The sequence below is a fragment of the Conger conger genome, chromosome 7 (genome assembly GCF_963514075.1).
Source record: "Conger conger chromosome 7, fConCon1.1, whole genome shotgun sequence".
In the NCBI taxonomy this organism is placed as follows: Eukaryota; Metazoa; Chordata; class Actinopteri; order Anguilliformes; family Congridae; genus Conger; species Conger conger.
The window spans coordinates 13,448,880-13,472,047 of record NC_083766.1 but is presented as its reverse complement, the minus strand read 5'-3'; the positions used below and the strand labels follow the sequence as shown (position 1 = coordinate 13,472,047).

The window sequence follows — 23,168 nt, the reverse complement described above, 5'->3', positions numbered from 1 at the left end:
TTGAACCTTCTGTATTGATGTTGGGACATCTGATGTGAGGCTGAGCATGTCTAATTTCCACCCTAATTTGGAAGGGCTAACTATCTGCAACCACAGCCACTCTCATGTGTGGTCCTCACTGCCGATTAGGGAGAAAGCGACAACCGCCGGTCTCCCCCGAAACGTGTCCCCAGTCTTCTTATTTACACACCACAGTACACAGCCAAGTTTCGTAGAGAATGGAACTAGAGGAAGACCATTCATATTTGGCATGCAGTCCAGGGGCACCTGATCAACCAGTGGGGGTGGCAAGCTAGCAATGAAACGCAGACCCCAAACTGACTGAACCCTACCATACTCTCGATGCAATGGGCAATTGTGCATTGCCCGATGGAGCTACCGATGCCTTAACTGAATGAGGCACTCAACAGCCCGGGTTACGTTTTAAAAAGCAGGACACTGGACTGAAAAGGGACACCCATCTCCTCAGTTAAAGATAGCGCTGGTAAAGAAAAACAAACCGTATAAACCATACTGTATGTTGACCAAAGGGGTGCAGTGTTTTCTGCCAGCTGAGCACTGTAGCCTGTGCCCGTCACTGTGTACTGTGCTGTTCCTCTTGGGTGCTAGCTGCCCTTTACAAGTCCCCTAATTGTTTCTGTAGATTCTGGTACAGTGTTAGGAGGCAGCTGTTACGTCTTTGAGCCACTTGTGAGCCAGAACGAGGTTAATGAGTTACATCAATACAGATGAAGTAAATCATTTAGTGTCTCATACTTACTGACTGGATATCCATCTCTCTCTCTCTCTCTCTCTCTCTCTCTCTCTCTCTCTCTCTCACTCTCACTCTCACTCTCACTCAAGCAACGGCCTGTGTTTTTTTCAAGCTGATTTTGGTTTTGGTTGGTTTTGGCAGTACAGCCCCTTTGCTGCTTGTGCACCTCAAACCAGCTGCAGAAACAGCCCCCAGCTCCCAACCTCACAAAGTGCTACAATTCTGTAAGAGATTCAACAAGAAGAGGAGCAGAATGAGCCATGTTGTTTACGGGCAGCAGAGATGCATTTTACTTTGTCATAAATCCAGGTGCCTTGTGAGAGAGAAGAAATGAGAATGTGATCCCTGGTAACCCAGGTTATGGTTTTCGATCAACCGTCCCTCTGCTCTAGGTAGCACTAGGCTTCATGGCTGTTTCCCTAAGGAGAGGATTGTCTTCTCCTTTGACTAAAAAGTTGCCATATGTGAACATTTAGTAAGTGATGACACTGCAGCCCCGTCTCAGATGTTACAGAACGCTCTGTGGGGAAAGTAGGTTACTAGGCCGTGTCCTGCAAGCTTAAAATGAATGCCAGTCAGAAGATTGCTCGAGCGGCTTAGTGTGACTTGCCATGCTGAAATGGAGGGAAGCTTTACAGTGGCACTAGGCTGACTACAGTGCACTGCTCCTTTAAGAAAGCCGGCGTTTCCTTGTTGAGCTACACTGAATGCTCAGACCCCATTTGCCATACACCAATGGCAGCAGGTTTCTGAGGATCCAATGGTGTGCTGCGAAATCATTGCGTTAAGATGTCAAAACATATGAGCTCTTGAGTGTGTCCGAAGTGATATATGAGGAAATGTTTTTGAAGTAGTCATTTATAATAGAACTGACCTGGTAAAGATAGCTGACAAAATAACTTTTAAGACATATGTCACTCTGGCTGAAAAATAGCCTACTTATTGTTCAAAGCGCAGTAATAGCCACTCTTGGAAACCTGGGAGAGTTTCATAAATCAACATCAAACAATTCTATTATTTCTTTTTAGAAATTCCCATCACCACTATTTCAAAATAAATACATAATGAATATATTAGTTGCTATATTATATCAGAATATATTAGGTGAAGTTTTCCCTGGAAGTATTGCATGGTTCAGCTCAACATACTGCCACTGTGAAATGGTGGCTGAATCTGAAGTGTCTGCCTCATCAGTCTACGTCCAGGATGCAAAACCAATTTCACAGTGACCTACATTGGTTAAATAACAGGAATTATCCACAAAAAGAGGCCAATTTTGAACTTCTTTCAGATTACTTTACCAAATTCAGAAAACTCCTTTGTATAAAATTGACTTCTGTTAATTAAAATAGAAGGATTATTGCTTGAACTCAAGGATTGAAGTGCCCTCTACTGGAAAGACAGACCCAGAACTGTCATTATGAGTATTCACAGGTGTGAACATGCAAATGGGTGTGTTTCAGTGAATCGCAAACCTGGATACAATACCCAAATCCCAAATAGTTGTACAGCTTTAAAGCATTATTTTCATTTGAAAGCACCCTAAAACTTTTTCAAAGAATCTTATGACTGCTATTTTATTGTATCATAACTGCGATCCCACTACGAAGCAAGGATTGTTATATATTGTTTTTATATTCCAAAAATAACATTACAATGGCATTCTCAAATTACTCTTCTATATACTGTTTTCTATATACTATATACTGCACTGGTGGTATCAGGTATGAAACTAGAACAAATTATTTTGAAGTTCAAAAGTGTTGTAACCTATGGAGAAATATTGAAGCAGTCAACTTGAATGCATCTCTCTTGTAGGTTTTAGGTGCTGATTTTATGTGTGGTCTTCCATATTTTCAATGTAGTTCTTTGATTTAAGAATGAGAAATGAAAGAAGTGTAATTTTTAGCAAATTATTTCCAACAAGCTCAAGATTTCTAACATACTCAAACCCACACACACACACACACACACATACACACATGCAACCACACACGCAATCACACTGTCTCACACACACACACACACACACACACATACACACATACAGGCACCCTTGAACTCAGCACAAAGATGAGGAGCAGACACAGTTGAGGGAGTCACAGAAGTTCCGTTGATGATGAAAACTGCAGCCGATGCCTGAAGCCAGCCAGGGCAGTAGCATTCTTCTGATTGCTTGGTGATGGCTTCATTTGCCTGCTGGAACTATGCTACACATGACTTCTGAGAGTATGTCTGGTATTCATGTCACCCTCTTTAACCTTTTAACCGTGACTGATGAAATGTTCATCTACAGTTATATAACCAATAGTACAGACGTCATTCCCCTCTCTGCTCCGCGGATGTGGCCTCCCCCTGCTTCTTACCGTTTAGTCTTTGCCCTCGGTCGCTCTAGACAAAAACTATTAGGCCGTAATTAAGACGGTGAAATGTCTTTTCCCTTTTTCCTTCAAAGTGTCATTCAGAAAAAGGGTGGCTCATGGCCGGTCATTTCTTTGAATGCGTATGTTTGTATTGGATTTAGATTACCAGATGAAAGAGGGAAGTTCACTTTGCTGTTCCTCGCCCACAGGCTCCTGACTACTAGGGTCCTATTAGATGACTGTTGTCGGTAAACACAGACTGGTCTGTATGCACAATGCAGTGCATACTTTTTATAAAGGGCAAGCTCACTAGGTTAGAAGTGCAAACTGAGGTGTGCTATTCTAGTTCTCTAAGCATCTGCCAGACATTGGTGTCTTCTAATTGTGCTATTCTTACCTTCTTGCTTTTGGCTATTCCTGTCACAAACTGCTAATCTTGTCAGTTCAGGCTTTACCTTTGTCTCAGAATGGAAACGGGTCATGGTCCACTGGGGTGTGGCCGCACAAGCCTGCCCTCACAAAGACTGTTTCACAATCAGTGTGTGACAGTGCCTCATATGAATGACCTCAATTATTTTTTCTTATCAGATTTTGGAATTGACGTGTGGGTGAGTTCACATCACTTGAATTTTGAAGATTGCAGTTAGCACCTTGGGCAAGATGTTGGGATGTTTTCCAAGGAATCGTGCTTCTGCTGTTGAAGGTTTTTGCTTATTTTTAGCTGCGGAATATGTTGAATGTATGGTCTTTGTAGAATACGCCTTTGTGCATGCGCAGTGGAAATAAACAGTAAAGTTGTTGTTCCCTTTTCTTCTAAATGTAATAAACAGGGAGTGGCAGTAGCAACATCCGGTGTGTAAAATCATAATTAATCAAAGGGCACTCCTATATTCTGTAAACACCATGTCCTACAAAACACCTCTGATAAGACCAAAGGATTTGGCCAGTGTATTATCACAAACCATTAATGTGTACAGCCATCAAAAGTATGCTTTTGGGCAGAGGTTTCTAAACTATGCTCATGCTGGTTTTTGTTATAGACTATCTCTCAATACATTAAGGTTTGTTGAAAATGTGTTCAACTTCCTCAGTAAGTTTTTTTCCTTTAAAGTTATTTTAACACCAAGCAGGTCATTGTTGTTTTTCACAAAATTCAGTGACTCAGCAAAAATCAATATTTCAAAAATCAAAGGTTTCTGAGATAATCAAACCACCCTGTCTTCCATCAATAATCATTACATGGTCAAAGTCACTTAGATCATAGAATTTGAAGAGAATGGTGCAAAAAAAACCCCCCAAAAAACTTCCATTGAGCAGCAGTTCCATGGGCAGAAAGGCGTTGTTAATGAGAGCAGTCAGGGAGGAGAATGGCCAGACTGGTCAAAGCTGACAGGAAGGTGACAGTAACACAAATAACCGCACATTACAACAGTGGTATGCAGAAGAGCATCTCTGAACACACAACCTGTCAAACCTCCTTAAGTGGATAGGCTACACCAGCAGAAGACTTAATAAGTCTAATAAATACCCAATAAAGTATTCATTGAGTGTAAAAACCAGCTTATGGAGTGGGTCCCTAGAACGGAGTTTGAAAACCTCTGCTTCATGGCTTCTTTGCGAGAGATTATCCTTTGTCAATTAGCATGGTTTGAGGATAAGCAGATGTTATTTCAGTGTGTATCTCTGCTTGCCTATAATACATGTCTGAGTCTCCATAAGGAATATGATCACTCTCAGTAATCAAGGAATGGAAAGCGTTGACCATCGGAGAAAAGTGGGGTCTGAGGTATGTTGAAAATTACCTCATACAAAATGGAAAAACGAGTTGGGCTTTGTGTGAAGGACACGGATGATCACATTTTCCATGGAGTCTTTGCTTCCCACTTCAGATCGGTGGGGTCAGACAGCTGAATGGCGGGATTAATTTCCCTTGCCGTCCGCATTTGAAACGTACCTGAGGAAATGGCGGGGTCCCTCTGCATTGTGGGAGGGTGCCCTGATAAACCCTCGACCTTAAGGCGGCCCGCAATTCAATTAAAGATCCACCCGGAGAGCTGCTACTCAAAGCTCCTGGGCTTGAGCACTCTCACACCAGCACCTTAAAGCGGTGACCCACATATTCTTTCTCACACCACTTATGGCATAATAATTATTGTCATAATGTGGGGCTGTGAAAAACCTTGCTCTGGCCAGTATGAGGCCACATTTTTCATTGCACTTTTACATAGTGATATGTTCAAGGTAACTGAGGAACTTTTACTTTTATATACTGCATTTGATCGTTCTTGAACTCTTAAAACAGCTCTTTTTTCAAGGTACAATAGGTAAGATTTTTGTGTTGAAACATTGTTACAAGATCATTGTAAATCCCTTCCTATCATTGAAAAAGGCTCACTGACATGTTGGCTCACCCTCTGCCTGTGTTTATAGTCCTTAAATTTGGGTATACCAACACTCTACCAAAACATTGTATAGCTGTACCATATTTCAAGCTCATTGATTGAAAATTGGTTCTAATTGCCACAGACAATGGTGTGAGGGGGTTCAACATCAGCGCATTCACAGAGAAGGGGGAGGGATGAACAGTGTTGTGGTTTGAGGGTGTTTGTTGCTGCAATTCCTCTCTTCACCGTTAGAAGTCCGAAATTACCTATTGTACCTTTAAATGTCTGTTCTTGCTCAGCCTGGTTTGGTAAGCCGAAACAAAAGTAATCGGAGCATTTGTAGCATGAAGAAACACTTCGGTCAAATGGAAAAGGATGGCACTTCCAGCACAGCGGTTTCCTAGATTTGAATGAGTGGGGCTATGGTCCAGTAACTTGAAAGCCCATATGGGCTGACAAAATGACGTGGAAAGAACATGGGACAACCACCAACAGAGATATGCTTATAATATGGCAGCCCATTGGCTGGTCATTGATGTCATTCAGGGAAATGTAAAAAGAAAACGATATTAATTGCATGTGTCATCCTATATGGCTCACGTATATCTATAAATGGATAAATGTCTTTTTCTATAAAATATCACAGTGTGTCAGGCCACCTTTGCAAACGTGCTTCTTTATTCCCAGTTTAATGGTTGGTGTCAGGTCATGATTTGGTCAGTTTTGTGAGATGTTGGCCCCCTTAACTTCAAGGGGTACATAGCTCCTGCAGGATTACGCCGTGTTTACTTACAAGCAAACTATTTGAGCCGTCTTTTTCGGCTGGGAGTTCCACTCAGCTGATCTCCTGCCTGAGATTCATTCCACTTGAGGGGAAACAGACGTGTTCCTTTTCGGCGTCGCTAAATATAGCCACTAAGCTCCCTTTTGGGGGTGCAGTCACAGGGCTTTATATTTCAGAGCCCACTATCCGTGCATCCTGTATGATATTTAGATGGATTATCACGCATCTGAGCTGTCATTTTCACCTACAGCGAAGCACTGAATGAACAGTACACAACAGCTGACATTGACACAGTAGGCCTATGTCCAATAGATTTTTGTTATTTCTCTCTGTAAACAGCAGAATAAACTTAAGATCTGTTGCAAGGTTATGGCTGTTCTTCTGTCTAATTCTCTATTTTTGAGTGTTATGGCAATGATTATGTTTTGCATTTCATTTGTATTTTGATTCAGAAAATTTTGTCAGCATCTCATGAGGAATAACTGTAAAGGAATATGAAAATGCTGGTCACTTCGGTGCTGGTCACTTTGGTGCCTAACTGAGAAGGCTATGATTGGCAACGGCCTCTAAAATTACAGTACTTATTTTTGACAGCCTTTTGAGGAGTGATATGAATCCTATAATTACACAGTAGCCCCCCAAAAAGCAAACTATACAAAGAAATTAAATTCACGTCAGCATTCCAGTGAAATGTAATTATGGTGATGGACAGTATTATCACACATGCACCCACACACACACACACACACAGACATGCACAAGCACACACAGTTTTTAAGGGTTTTCTTGGTGACTATTGAATTGTTCCATTATAAATGGCAAGACTACATTTTCATAGGCTTCAAGACATAACACTTACTATGAGCTACAGTTTTGGAGCTACAGTGGAAAAAGTGTCTATTGAGATAAACTGAAATTGACTGTTATTCATATAGGGACCCATTTCAGACTTAGGTGATTGTGTATCTGAAGTAAGGAAATGCATATCTCAGATGCATTGCAGAGCTGGTTGACATGGTTCCTCATGTCAGAATCTTACCCATATTGAAAATTTCTGCTCCGGAAAATTCTTCTTTTGACATATGCTTCAAACATTTGTGTCTGCTCTCATTTGACATTTTACAGTTACAAAAAGGAATACTACAGTATCTGAATATTCCTCATAATTTTATATTTTACCTTTGGATTGTTATTCCTTATCCCTGGTTCATCGGACACTTGGAACGATTCCTGCTATTTATGAGCTGTAATGTGTGTTTGTGGTCCAGGTACTTAAATGAAACCATTGCATGATGGGCATTTTTTATCTGGAAGTCTAGGTGAAGATATATTTAAAGTTATAGAAATTTTGAAAGTGTTATGTGGAACATTATTTTAGTCTTGGGAAATTTTGTTGGTGACAAAATTAAATGCATTAATGCAAGTATGAGCTTCACAGATCAAATGGGGTTTTTTTTGCCATTCATGGCTTCCACTTTTTTCGTACAAGGACTTGCTCTTACATTCAGTCCTTTGTGAAACAGTTATGGGCATGTGAGGGCTTGCTTTCTGCTATCTTCCAAATATGACAGTCATTGGGCTTATGCTGGTGTACATGTATGACCTTGTTTGAACACGCACATGAATACAGCCTCACTGGCCTCATTGAATCCACACCCCCAATTGGAGGCCACTTCCATGTCTCTGCTCATCAAGGTGGAAAAGGCTCATGCACTTCTGCAGTGAGAAGTTGCCATAACAACAAAAGGAGAAGAACACTTCCGTGGACTGTCTGAGAGGCAGGACAAGAGCAAAAATAGAGAGGCGGGGATTTTAATGCTGGCTCAAATGTAGAGCAACTGCAGAGAAGGGCCTTATATCTATATTTTTTCTGGTACTGTACACACACACACACACACACACACACAGCCAGTAGCTAATATGATGCTAAAACATCAGGCTGAAATGTCCATTACACTTTCCTTGCAGTATTAAAAAAAGGCTCCTTTTCCAAGTACAACCCCATCAGCTAGGTTTAGACATACGTAGAAACCTGCTATGACATTGCCATTTTAATAGAGAGATAATTTATGAAAACAGGTTCTCATCCCATTATTGAATTGTCTGACCTACATAACCAAGAGGAGTTAATCTCCATGTGGGTGGATTCTGAATAATGCAACAAAAAAGATTGGTCATTCTGTATGAATCATACAAGATGCATTTGGTCTTGTCTATCTGGCCCAGAAACACTTGCCACCACCAGCCTGGAGTTTTCCACTGTACAATCCCCCAAATATACGAAGGTCTCTAATGTTATCACAGTAAAATCTTGCACATTGGGGACTGGAAAGCCAGTTCACTTGAACCACATACAAATTAAGACATAAACATAACAATATTCTACTGAACGATTTCACTGCAAATCACTGTAACAAAATAAAGATGAACTGAGCCATAATAGGGTTGGAATTCAACAGAAACAGATTATTGAAATATAATTTGGGAATAATAAATCTTTAGCCTGCCATGTGTCTCTTAGCTAGGGTATCACCGTTTGCCTTTATTTTAACAGAGGGTCAGTGCATAATATCGTAGCATAATAAGCCTTTGTAAAAAGGGTGTCCGCTTTATTCAAAACATGTTGGCCCTTATTATATCATATTTTAACAGTTATGGCCTGCCATGACAATGTTCGTTAAAGTTGTTCTGAAGAATGACTGCCTTTATTCTCTCTGACCTTCACTTCTACAACTATCTTATTGCCCATAGATGCATTTATATTTAGTTTGAATATGTGTCTTTTTTCCGGTCTACAGTGAACATAACTATGGGATACATACAGTCAGAGGAGTCATTTAGGATGTTGATATGCTATATACACATTGTCAGTGTGTTCTTTTGATTAATCAAAAAGTGCAACAACTGAGACAGGAACATCAAGCATAAATTCGTAACTGCAGTCAGCAAATAAAGACATAATTATGAAAAACTAATTCTAAATCACACCTCATAGTGGTGTGTGTGTGTGTGTGTGTGTGTATGTGCCCTCCTCCAAGTGGGTTCTTACAGTGGGAAGCCCAGGTGCTCATTGATGGTAACCACGAGTGACCTCACACTTCCTCCGATGGGGGTGGAGGTTGGGATGGGTGGGGAACTGGGGGGTGTTCTGCTGTTTCTACATTTCACTTCCACCTCTACTCTGCATCAGCCCCGATCCTTTATGTGATCTCACATTTTAGCTATATTTCTTTAAAAAGTGTTTTCTTATGATCTGATCTACTCGTGAACTGCCGTTAATCTACACAGCTAATCAGTTCATTGGAGGGATTTAGATCCTACGTACGCATCAGTCCTCCAGGACTGGTATTGTCGAGTGTAAAAATGTGATTTTTTTAAGGTATCAGTTGTCAGCATTTTTAATGTGACAGAAAAGAAATATGTTTAGTTAAAAAAATTAATAAATAAATAATACTTAAAAAAAAAAAAAAATTAGTCTGTGGATTTGGTCTTATTTTTTGATAATATACAGTAGATCCAAAGGATGGATGTAAATATCAACTCCAGTTTGCCAATGCCCTACTGTACACTATATCATTCTTAGCCTTTGTCTGGTTCCAAGCCCTGTGAAAAAAAACAGTAAAACGTTGAGTGTTAAATCAACTACTTCAGAATACATATGGTCCCTATTGGACTAATTAACACTGGGCATTTTACTGTCTGTGGATTATAAAACAGTGTTCATGTGTGGCTTCCTCAGTGTCGTTATGACTGGCATAAAATTGAAGTCAGTCATTAATCTGCAGTAAATTTGACAGAAATACACTCTGCAAGAAAGTGACCCATTTTATAGTCGCATTCATCCATCTGCAGTGAGGAGAGCTGAAATAATTCATAGGTCGTCTGACAGAAATATATTGAAAGCCACTTGCATATGAGGTTCATTTTATTTACACAGAATGACAAAGACACTGGTCTGACACGTTGTAGGGCTGGTGGTTAGCAGGGATAATGAAATAGGGACAGGACAAACTTGTCATTGCATAGAAACCGAAGAGGAGCTCCACCCTTTACAGACTACTCAGGTCGCATCAAATAGAACAACTGCAATTGTAATTGCCATATACCTCATGGCTGTTCTGGCTAGATATTGTAAGAGAGTAGTATCAGAATCCAGTCCAGGAGGGCCAGTATCTGCTACTTGTCGGTGTGTTTCAGTACCATTGGTTACAGAATCCACACACCACAGACCCATCTTCCAGGCCTTAATTAGCTACTGTTTGAAAGGAAACCATAAGTGCCCAGAGACTTGAGTCTGGCACCCCTGTCACAAGAACTCCCAGTATTTCACAAGTATAGCCAGTATTTATTAATCAGCATCGACATTGTTCTTATTTCCAATACTTAGTAACTGGGTGAGCCTCCTCTCTGATTTCTGTGAAAAAAGTGATTATATTTGTCCTATTTCTAGTGGTAAGCTTTTCCCATGCATGACTACTGCACTCATTATGGAGGCATGGCACCTATTTAAAAGCCCTTAGATCCCAACTCAAGAGTATAAGAATATAAACACACACACATGCTTACACACACACAGCGTTGTTTGTCGAACCCATCTCTGCAGAAACAAGATGCAATTGCACTCACCTTTCTTTTCTGCCCAGGTAAATTTTGGATTGAGTTCTATCAAGGGTTCTCATTAATGAACACCCTTGGCAGCTTAAAAATGCCATCAATAACACAATAAGCTTATGACTAATTTATCCTTGTGATTAGGACTGGTCCACCAGATTTTCTGCTGTGTAAATCAAAGCAACCCACTCTCTCTTCGTTCAGAGATGCTTAATTATTTAGAGATAGATTTCTCAACATGTTTATGAATGACAAATTAAAAAGTTTAGGCTATCGGTCAGGATATCTATCTAAAAACAGAATGCATGCTGCATGATACAGTACTCTTACTAAATTTCACAGTTTTAGTAAAACTATATTCACAATAACCTCATACAGAATGAAAATACAGTATTTGCATATATTGAACCATAGAGTGAGCTCCATAAGTCAGTTGGGACAGAGAATTTTTTTTTCTTGATTTGGCTCTGTACTCCACAATTTTAGATTAATAATCAAACTATTCACATTAAATTCACAGCTACATTTCTCTGTTATAAACTGGTCTTGTGTTGGGTGCAACATTCCCACCGTGTATTAAAATTTGATGATGCATAATGAGCTTTCCCTGAGGTCTGACACACCTGAATGACGAATGTTCTAAAATCCAAAAAGCATCTTTAAAATGAGGTTTGATATGTTCTTCAATATTACCATTGGTCAAGATTGTTGGTTTTCTCTTGGCATTCTTCTTATCTCAAGTATGCTATCGCTGGATTATCTTCAAATTAAATAAAGCACTTAATGTGTTCCCACTACATAGCTTCATTTAGAATGGAACTCTGGTATCTGGAGTGTGAAAACAAACTAGTGACTACCAATGACCACAGATTTTGATAAATCCATAAAAACGTAATGGATAGACTTATGGAAAGAGAGACATTGCTGTAGAGTTTTTTTAATTGTTGGGGCATTGATTACCAGTAAATCTACTACGGTTCTTACGGTTCCATCCCATAAAATCATTACCATGTAAATCTAAAAGCTTTATGCTAATAATGCCTGGAGAACTCCACAAAACCCTACCCAATGTTGAAACGGTAGCCTTAACTAATGATGCATGGACTGCACTCACCACTGAATTGTATGTTGCTGTTACCTGTCACTACATTCTTAACTGGGAAAAGAAAAGTGTGGTGCTACAAACACAAGCAATGCTGTTGGGGGAATTTGAATATTAAAATATTTGTTCTCAATAGCCATGAACTATTCGAAAATCATTCTGACCTGTCATGCACATCCCTAATACATTGTCACATTTTGTTTCTCCCCGCATTTGGCATTATTGTTAGATTGCGTATGCCTATACAAATAAAACCATAGGCTATGTTAAGGTTGACAGTTAATATCCAAAATTGCTGAAAAATCACGAAATAAATGGGAAAAGTCATTGGACTGCCAAAAAATGGCAAAGATAATGGAATATGTGACCCCCCGTGACTTGTGACAAAAACCCAGCCTTACCCATAATATTTACTTCATTAATTCAAAGAACATGTTCTCAATGAACATGTCCTCAATTATCCATAATGTCACTGTGAAATAGCACACAATGTAATGAGTCACTGGCACAGCAGTCTTAGTGGGTGACTCTCTATCTCTCTCTCACGCACACGCGCGCGCACACACACACACACACACACACACAGTCAAGCACAAATATGTACACAATGCTGACTAGTTTGAGCCAATGAATGTTATGTATTAAGTCTAATGTGGGTCTGTGTAGTATAGGTTACCTCACAATCCCTTATATCTGACACAGCTTGGGGTACTCTCACAGGAAATTCAGGCACTGTAGTTTGGGGACTCTCCTATTGAATCAGAGTGTAGAAATCTTCCACAGTCACAAAGGTGTTTGAGGATTCACGGATGAACGGATGCTGCTTCACCCAGTCGGTTCCATTTTTTTGTGGAAAAAGCTGCAGACAAGTCCTCGCACATAAAAACTATGAAAAAGAAAATCTAAATAAATATCTGGCATGTCACTTTGACAGAAAACCTGATCATATCAGTCATATGAGAGCATGATGTGGGGTGTCTTGTGATTCAGTTGTCGTACAACAAAGGGTAGAAAAAGTGTAAAGACGACATTGTCACATTTTTAACATTCCTTTAACATTGCTGTAGTTTTGCTGCATGCATACCGTTTGTCATGAGACTCGAAAGAAGACCTATTGGCAGAAGGCCAAATATTATACAGTACTGTGCAAACATTTGGGCACCCCTGGTCAAAAAGCCTATTGCAATTCATATCTAAGTGAACAGAAGCGAACCTGACATCTAAATGGTGTAATGTTAAACATGATACATTTCTGAACTCAGAATCCAAAATTTCCCTGGGCAGAAAAGAAAGGTGAGTGCAATTGCATGTTTCTGCAGAGATGGGTTCGACAAACAATGCTGTGTGTGTGTAAGCATGTGTGTCTGTTTATATTCTCATACTCTTGAGTTGGGATCTAAGGGCTTTTAAATAGGAGCCATGCCTCCATAATGAGTGCAGTAGTCATGCATGGGAAAAGCTTACCACTAGGAATAGGACAAATATAATCACATGATAATTTTTTACAGTTTCAAAATAATAAAAAAAGAAAATGGCCCTGTGCAAAAGTTTGGGAACCATGTCAGTTCGTACTCTTCCTCCGGCAACTATTACAGCTTGTAAATGCTGTTGCCAGCTTTTGGTCTTTCAATTCTCGCTTTTAGAATTTTTCCCCATTCTTCCTGGCTGAACACCTCTAGCTCAGAAATATTCTTGAAGCCTTGCATGTGCGGCATGTTTGAGATCTCTCCACAGATTTTCAATAATATTCATAATATTATACTGTAGTGGCCATTCCAAAACCTTCATTCCTGTGCCTCCAGCTGCCACAAAACCCCAAATCACAATGGATCCACCTCCATGCTTAACAGTTGGCAAGGCTACAAAGGCTTCACCCTTTCTTTGGTAGTGGCCAAAAAGTTCCATTTTGGTTTTGTCAGTCCAAAGCACATTGTTCCAATAGGCTTCAGACTTCTCAATGTTTTATTTAGCATACTTCAGACGCTTAATTTTGCGCTGAGGTTGTTATTCCTGGCGACTTTGCCATGTAGGTCTTTGTTGTTTAAAGTGTGTGGTAGTGGCCAAAAAGTTCAATTTTGGTTTTGTCAGTCCAAAGCACATTGTTCCAAAAGGCTTCAGACCGATGTTTTATTTTCCATACGCTTAATTTTGCGTCGAGGTCGTTCTTCCTGGCAACTTTGCCATGTAGGTCTTTGTTGTTTAAAGTATGTTGTATTGTTGTCCTGTGAATAGCTAGACCTGTGCATGTTTGTGTCAGTCCTCGGGCCATTCCATCTGAAATCATTCTTGGCCTTCCAGACCTTGCCTTGACTTCAACTGTTTTATCTTCCATTTTCTCATAATGTTTCTGACAGTGGAAATAGGTAGTTTGAAACATTGAGAGAATTTTTGTAGCGGCCTCCTTCTTGGTGGAAATGAACCACCTTCATTCTGCAATCCAACCTTGGACAACTGTTTAGAGGAACCCATGGTTGTTAACACCAGACAGAACAGCCACTACAGTAAAAAATTTAAATAAAAAGCAATCTTGCTTTAAGTAAATCTTTCTTTACTGTTACTGTTATTTGTTAGTCAAAGTTAGTGAATAGTAGTGAATAGTAAATATTGAATATTTAAGAAAGTGTGTTGTAGTTGCATTGGTTAAAGGGCTTAAGGCTTATAGATTTTTTTAGAATAAAAGCCAAAAAAGCGCAGGATTTTTTAATCCTGTCCTTTGTCAGTCTACTTGGGTCTAATGTAAAAAACCATAAGCTCTGCAATTAGCTCTGGGTGGCACAGCTTGCTTTTTACAACTTGCTGATTCTTACAGTGTTCTTTACATTAAAAACCTTGATGAACAGTCATCACTTTATACAGTCAAGGCCCATGTGGGTATTTGAAATTGTTTCCAGGAATGAGATCTGTATTGTTAACCTCAACAGGATTTGTTGTTTTTTGTTATGTACTCCAGGAAGCACAGGGCTGTAATTAGTTACAAATTAACTGCCAAGCTGAAAATTGCTCAGAAACGTGTCATCTTTCGAAGTTCAATGTTCTCTGGTAAACAAAGCAATAAGTCTTTATTGCAGCCAGTTAAGTAGGCTAGGTTGGACTCTTGTGGCTTTCATCACTTGTCCCGTACAGTTTTTCTTTTTACCTGAGGAAATAGCAACAAAACCAGTTTTGATTCTGTGTCGTGGATCAGCTGCTGTCTTGTCATCTGCAAATTAGTAAGTAAGCTGGTTAGATTACTTTATCAGAGAGAAACAGCCATAGGAAAATAGTCTTTTCACTGAAAGCTGTGCGTAAGGTGATTCCATTATGCAAATTGCTGCACTTGTTTTGTGCAGCATTATGTTGTTTGCTCTGAGACACCAGCATGGTCCTTCCATGAGAGCAAGCATTATCACAGCCATTCATTATAACTAATTGTTGCCGCTGGGATTTCATCTTTTGTGTGATAGACATGACACTCTGTTTCTGACTATGGATCTCTGGCATGATCACAGAAATAGGAAATATGGATGTCCAATTAGTTATGCTGACAAGTCACTTATTTGGGTCAGCTGTCTTCTCAAAACACTCCTTGTCAATGAATGACCACAGCATACTGTAAATTTGCCATAAAGATCTTGGAAGTGGAAGCATAAATGTACCAATGCTACCTACATGTCCAGCTGCAATGATTTATTTGCAGAAACGCGTTGTTAGAGAGGTCAGAGGAGAAGGGCCAGACTGGTCGAAGCTGACAGGAAGGTGACAGTAACGCATCAAAACGTTAAGTGGATGTGCTACAGCAGCAGAAGACTTAATAAGTCTTTAAAAAAAAAAGTTATAAATATCTAATAAATTGCTCACATACACTAAATTGTGTATATTGTTAGCCAGGTGATGCATAGTAGTTTGGCTAGCTTGCTAATTTTCTATCTATGCTTTCCTTTTGGTGTTTTAACACTGATTGCAAGAGTTATGAAGTTATGAATGTAGCTGTTTGACAGTTTTTTGAAAAGCAAATTAATTCATGTAAAGCTACATACCTACAAAGGCTACCTTATAGAAACTAGTGAAATTAGCTCTGAAAATACTCCCCAAATGCTCTACATTTATGTTTGCTTAAATTAAGAGCGAAGTGCCACATTTATAATGGAAGCTGGAGATGTATTAACTGTAAATCAATCATGTTCTAGACAAGGCATATGTGCAGAAATACAAGTACAAGAAAATGAATCTATTGTCAACAGTCAACACAGTCAGAAGTGTAAAGAGTGTGCCATCTGACTCAGTGATTGAGAGTTCCATTTTTCTCCAGTAGCATGAAAGGTGCCTCTTGTTATTGTATGCTAGAAAGTTTTGATAAATAAACCCTCACATACTTAATTAATATACATATGCATCCTTGGAAACGGGACTCTTTGTTGTAAAAAATATTTTTCTTGAGGTAGGCCAGCTTTTTATTGAAGGAGATCATTCATGAAGGAATCCATAGTTTAAAGTTCCAGTTGTATTTATCCATTTATTCAAGTCTTCATCCAGAAAGAGATAATTGTTTACAGAGTGCCAAATTCAGAAGTCATAAAGGTGTGGAAGGGGAAAAGGAAGGGTGGGATCATACTTAAACAGGAAACACTTGCATGAACGACAGAGATATGACCTGAGTCTTGGCAACAGCAATCCTGCTCTGTGTACATATGTTACAGCATTGTTTTTATTTTAACACTTTTTTTACATAAAAAGTCCTGCAAATTGCTTTGTTATTTGAAAATATTTTGATTGATAACTGTATTGTTTCAAGTCAACTGTTCTGTGGCAGTAATGAGCAAGATTACATTTGGATCTAAAAACAATTTAAGAGCGGAAACCCCACTATTATGAAACACACTGGGCTGCTTGGGTGGATCTTTTTGGATCACATTCAGTTTACTTAAAACTCCACCATATTCTGAAAAATAATCTGTGATATTTACCCAGCAGTGCTCCTCCATATTTGAATTTGACAGGAGCAACAGAAACAATTACAATAGGCGATGACTCACACAACAAGGCCTAGTTAGTTCTTCATAATGTTGACATTCAGCAAGGAAACTGATTGCTGTGACTAATTGTTACTTGAATTCTCAAACTGAAATTGATACAGAAATTAAAGGGACCATAGCAACTGAACATGGATGTCTCCCTGAGACATGTGCTGTACTTCATTTATTAGCTAAAATATGTGCGTAGTCTTGCCCATGAACCACACCTGTGTAATGCACTTTAAAGCCATACCTATTGTTGAAATAATGGGAACGAGAGATGCGGTATGATGTCATAATCTTGAATAGAGAAACTGTATTCCTTTACTTTTAAGCATTTAGAAGATGTATACACAGTTGTAATATTTACATTGTAACCATATATACAGTTGGACATTTACTGGAGCAATTCAGGTTAAGTATCGAGACATGCCCAGGGGTACAACGGCAGTACCCCACCTGGGAACTGAACCCACAGCCTTGAAGTTGTAAGCCTAGTTCCCAAGCCATTATGTCATACTACCACATACTACAGTGAATTTTTTTTTTTTTTTTTTTCTAATTTAGACTGGTGAGCAGAAATGTCCAAATATTTTTTTATTCAGACAATGTCAAAAGTTTTTAAGAGTGCAAATAATAGGTATTATGCTGTGCAAATAATAGACAAACTACAAAATATCAACTTATGAAAACTACTCTGCTTCAATTGTCCATGCTAAGCGCTTTTTGTCTCTACAGTTCAGTTTTGTTAACTAAGTGGAAATGGAAACTAAGGGAAGGGAAGAACAGAGCAGATGGGAATGTGGGAATACCACCACTTGCTTTCAGTTGACATTGTGCAAAAAAACTCTCTTGCACCTGAAAATATGTGTCTACAGTATGTGTGTCTCTGTACTTGGCTCATCACAAATGAGGGAATTATCACACCATTTTGCATAATATTTCAATATTAGTGGCCTTTTCTTCAGATAATGAAGGATGGGCCTTGTTCTCAGCCACCAGGACATTATGATTGTAGTCTCCCCAATTAAAATGATGAAGTTGTTTGATTGTTTTATGTTCTTTATCATCTGTGAAGACAATATTTAATATGAAGATTTGATAAACATCCAGCCAAACCAAACAGTCTTTGGTATTAATAAATGGGCTGGCAATATCAGAATAATATCAGGTGTTGCAATAATGAGCCTCTTTCCAGTTAATTAAAATTCTGTTCAAGCTGTGTTTTCAGTCTTTTGCAGTGACAATAGACATTGCTACAGCTGTATTACACAAGTAACTTAAAGTTTACATTGAAAGCCAGAGGATATTTAAATTGCAAATTGTTTATAAAAACTGTTTAAAGATTGTGAGTTATGCAAACATGCAAACATTTTAGCAAAAGGCAATACTCATTGTATTAAGCAATGTTTGATTATTTGACTGAAGTTCTTTTTTTTTTTACTGTATCACATGAAACCATCAGATCGTTTGGCTCACACAGTGAAGCACAGCAACATTAGCTCAGGGGGTAAGAGCAGTCATGTGGCAGTTGGAGCATTGCAGGTTCGATCCCCTGCTCTGGGTGTGCAAGACGCCTAACCCCCAATTGCTCCTGACAAGTTGATTGGTGCCTTGCATGGCAGACTTTTGCCGTTGACGTGTGTCAGGTGCTCAACAATTTACCAAATTCTGGAGAATATATTTTAATGAGCAAATGTGCAGCATTTCAGTTATGGATTTCCCAGAAATGAGAGTATGGTACAGACAGTGAAGCGGAAGTGTGAAGCAGTCCAGATACGGAAACACTGTGATGCTGGGAATTTTGTGCTATCACGTGCTATTTGTTTTCAGTTCAGTAGACTTTGATATCATCTTTGTGCTTTATTACCAAAGGGCTGATAACTTTTATGAGTGTTTTTGTTGGCTTTTAAATGTTTAATTTGGTGAATACTTTAATGGTCCAGTGTTCATTTCCCATTAAACTGTGTGATACAGTACTAGTTCCTGGATAAACAAAGGGCCGGTTTCACAGACACAGATTGAGCTTAACCTGGAGTAAACTGAGTTTTGTACTGAGAATTTCCATTCAAAATCTAATTTAGTCCAGGCTTAAACTTAGTCTGGAAAACTACCCAAAGTGTTTTAAAGCAAGTGTCAAACTACATTAAATTATGAAATATGACTGCCATACCTAAATACATTTTGGGAAGAGTATTGTACTTTACACTTAAGTAAAGGTGCAAACTGCCATGAGTGTGTGAATGCTTTTCGGCCAATATAGTTAATAAAGCATGTTAAGTAGACCTATTGTATGGCTATTTCCTTTGTGTCACCAAAATTGGTAGCATATACTCACTGAAAATGCTGCCCAGAAAATCATAACATTAAATTAAATAACATTATTTCTTCTCTTTTTTCATTCATTCTTATTTCTGTCATTTTTATACTTGGACCTGCTTCAGGAAACACTTTAGCAGCTTGAATTGCAACCATGCGTTTTTAAAGGAACACACTGAAACCAGAGAAGTATTACTGTAAAAAAATATATATATAAAAAGAAAAACGTAGGCAAAAAAAAAAAATATATATATATATATATATATATATATATATATATATATATATATATATAGTTTTGATTTAGCCTACGTTTACGACTTTCTTGAAAGCAATATGGCCAAACCTGTTGCACTTTTAAGCAAACAATTTTATTAATTTTGTAGGCTACCAATGCACTCTTGATTGGGCATTTCATGCAAATTCAGGGTGTGGATAAATGTCTATGATTATCTTAAACCCATGGTTAAATTTCTTCACGTTTATAGGTCATATGTGTATTGTATAATTCGGAAGGGGAAATGGCGAGATTTATCCCATTTATTTCTATGCGAAGAAATTATTAAAATTACCTATAGACTGCTGTATTTAACAAAATAGCTCATCAATGTATGTATGATCCATCTCCCCGTACACATACGGCTCTCAATTGTGAGTTGCAATGTCGGTTGCGACTGATGATGTAGTTAAGGATTGAGCTGCCGAATGACCTACTTTCCTCAGTTTGCAGAAGCTCAGTCGGTCCTGTTTACCCGAAGCTGCCAACAGTGAATGACTGAGCTGTAGGAAGCGAAGGAGAAGGGGGGAATATCGCAGGAGAACCACTTTTCCACACAATTTCACTTACCAATTGTTGGAAATTACCGTTTACGACATTATAAGCTGGTTTTCATCTGCTGCATGCTATTTTCACGCGTCTTTGGCGAATTTTGTCAAATGGTGAGAAGTCCGGTTTCTTGGTTTGATGTGGACAGCACTGTAGCTATGTCGCAAAACGAAGACGTACAGGTCTGAAGTATATGGATCTTAAAGCCAGGAAAGGTGCTTGATTCAAGGTAGGTCTTGCGTTCGCGTATTGTTTTCATGTTGTGGCTTACAGAACTATTTTTCCGTACGTGGACACGTAGGCTACCGTACTGCACGGATCGACGTGTTTGCGTTCCAGCCGATTTGACAGCTCGGCAACTGTTATTGCCGTAAACTTACAACATTTTGGTTTATGAGAATACGTTACAATTGTCTCTTAAATATCTCGTCTTAAGATGGAATAAACAAGCTTTCTGACATTTTGCATTAGCCCAAGTCAATGAGTAGCCTATGCAGAGAGAATATCCTGGTGCTGCGTAAAATCAATCGTAGGCTAGCTATTAAATATTTATAGCCTATAGCCTATATATATATATTAATTGCTGTAGCCCACAATCGAGGCCTCTCTTAAGTTGCGTTTTTTGTTTATGTTTTATCAAGTTTCCCAGCTAAATTTGTACTTCAGGCTTTAAGGCAAACTAGCTCCTGCGATCCGTATTTGTATTTTTTGAGAAGCTTGTCGTAAATTGTGCATATGATTTTATTGTTGCAGACGAGCCGTCTGACTTAGTGCTACTTGGACTTACTTTAGAATGGTGTAGCGTACATCTGGTAAAACACCTGTGCATTTCCTAGTGCCGGGAAATAGTACTGTGAATCCCCCATAATGAATTGCAAGTCAATGTCTGTATTACTAATTGTCTATGACTTTACTGAGTACTTCAATATCATTTGCGTGTTGTAATGAAATACGAGTTAATATGCTATAATCTCGTGTTAATGGGAGTTGAAAACCTGACATTGTATTTCTTGTTTCTACGTGGGAAGGAAATTCAGTTTTATTTGGCAGACTGAGCAAGCTTGATTTACTATGAGACCACAGTAACACGTAGCCTACGTTATTTAATAAAGGAAGAAAATACATTAAATAACACATCAGACCTCTAGGTGGAAACCATCGTCACAGAACATCAAAGTTGTTGGCTATTGAAGTTTTCTTTCCGTGATCTGCATGTTCACGGAAAAAAACGATTGATTTGTCAACAGATATGTCTGTTTTACATATTATTCATGCCATCTTTAATGAACACTTGTGGTGGGCGTTGCCTCATTGCTCTACTAATCTCTTTATTGTTTTGGGCTTCTCTGACTTGTGTGACACACAAGACAAAAATGCTGTCCCTGCCTCTAAAGTCTAAGGTTCATTTCAGTTTCATTTTCAAATCTGTCTGCCTGCCCACCTCCATAACCAGAGAGTCAAATGTGTAATAATAGGCATTGAATTAAAAATGTGCTTGGCCTGACCTGCAATCTTAATAAAATGAAATTATACACTGTAAATGTTGTTTGAAATTGAACATTTGATTGCTGTGGTTGTGAAATTTCTGTAGTGAAGCTAAACTATTGTTGGTGTGCATCTGCACTATTTAGAATTGTACAAAAAATAAAAGGTTTTCTTTATATCTGCATTAAGACACACTGTATGATAGCATTAGCCTTCAGTTCCTGCCAGATTGTGGTGACTGATGTTCTTGACAAGCTGCACTGATTCATTTAAGGGCATGAGAAATGCACTTTAAGCAGTGTCTTCACTTTCACAATTGTTGTGTCTTCAAATAAAATGAAAAAAAAGGAAACTTGAACAGAATAACACATCAAGGCAAATAATAATGAATTATTTTCTGTTTTATTGCTCAAATCAAAATGTAAAGCCTGTCTGCTAGCTCTAAACGCTGTAGTGTAGCTGGTAGGGTATGGTTTATATTTTGGAGAAAATGTACAGAGCTAGTTCAGAATATGGTTTTCAATTTCTTTTCAATTTCTTGCAATTTCTTGCACCACCTGAGTAAATCTCACTTTCATATAACCTCTTCATTTGTAAATTGTAACTGAAGCCAGTTATCTGTGATTATCATATACAGTATTTCTGCTTAAATAGCTCAGATAGAGACTACAGTGGAAATCATTGACTGAATGCATCAAGCCAACATCAGGGACTTCAAGAACACCATGCCCTTCGTCTGTTACAAGCAAACCAGGAAAATTAAATTAAGGTCGGAAAGTTAGTGAGAAAATCAGTCAGAAAAATGGCTTTATTGCACAAGGGCTTTTCTTGGTAAAATCCTTGTCATCCTGCACCACCTGTATCGGCAGGCATTACTACCAAATACCAAAACAGCATTGTGTTTAAGCTTAATGAAAAAGTGTCATGAGAAAGGATTTGCCCCCTTGCTTAATTTTTAAATAAATGCAATAAAATTTGTCAAATATGACCTTTTGTCAAATGAACTGAAATCATTCAGTGTGACAAAAATGCAATAATAGAGGAAATGTGGAAGGGGGCAAATACTTTTTTACTGCACTGTATATCCCATGCTCCGTGTGCGGGCAGCCCCTGCTGAAACTGGTTCTCCTAAGTAGATACAAGTGTTATAAGTTAGACAGATGCAATTAAAAGGGGTTAATTAATGCAAGCAGTCCCACACACCTGCTGAAACTGGTTCTCTTGAGTAGATACAAGTGTGACAAGTTAGGCAGATGCAATTAAAAGGGGTTAATTGATGCAATTAAATGAAATACAGTTCCTCTTAGGAGGGAGGAATCGGCACACGCGGGCCTTACACGTATGCAGAGTGTCAGAATAACGTGTCTGAATAGGTTTTGGTATTAATGTTGCTGACACACTTGGCGCGGAGCACAGCTAGTCAGAGTTTTAGTATGTAGTGAATTGGGAGGTGTGACTGCACCGGCAAATCAGAGCAGCTGGCACAGTTTCCACTTCTAGGGTGCATTCCTTCTCTTCGCTCACAAAGCAGCAAAGCACACTCTCGAGT

At 38.8% G+C, this 23,168-nt stretch overlaps 1 protein-coding gene across 5 annotated transcripts in view; it reads left to right on the top strand.

Moving 5' to 3' along the window:
• Positions 1–23,168, top strand: part of npas2 (neuronal PAS domain protein 2) — a 68,577-nt gene that overhangs the window by 7,840 nt on the left and 37,569 nt on the right. Inside the window, exon 3 of one of the 5 annotated variants that reach the window (XM_061248518.1) lies at positions 3,706–3,725. The exons of 3 other annotated variants lie outside the window; for them this stretch is intronic. The gene's annotated coding sequence lies outside the window, so the exon portion shown is untranslated. Of the gene's footprint in view, positions 1–3,705; positions 3,726–20,228; positions 20,364–23,168 lie in introns of those variants that run through there. One more of the 5 variants, XM_061248519.1, reaches the window with a different exon arrangement.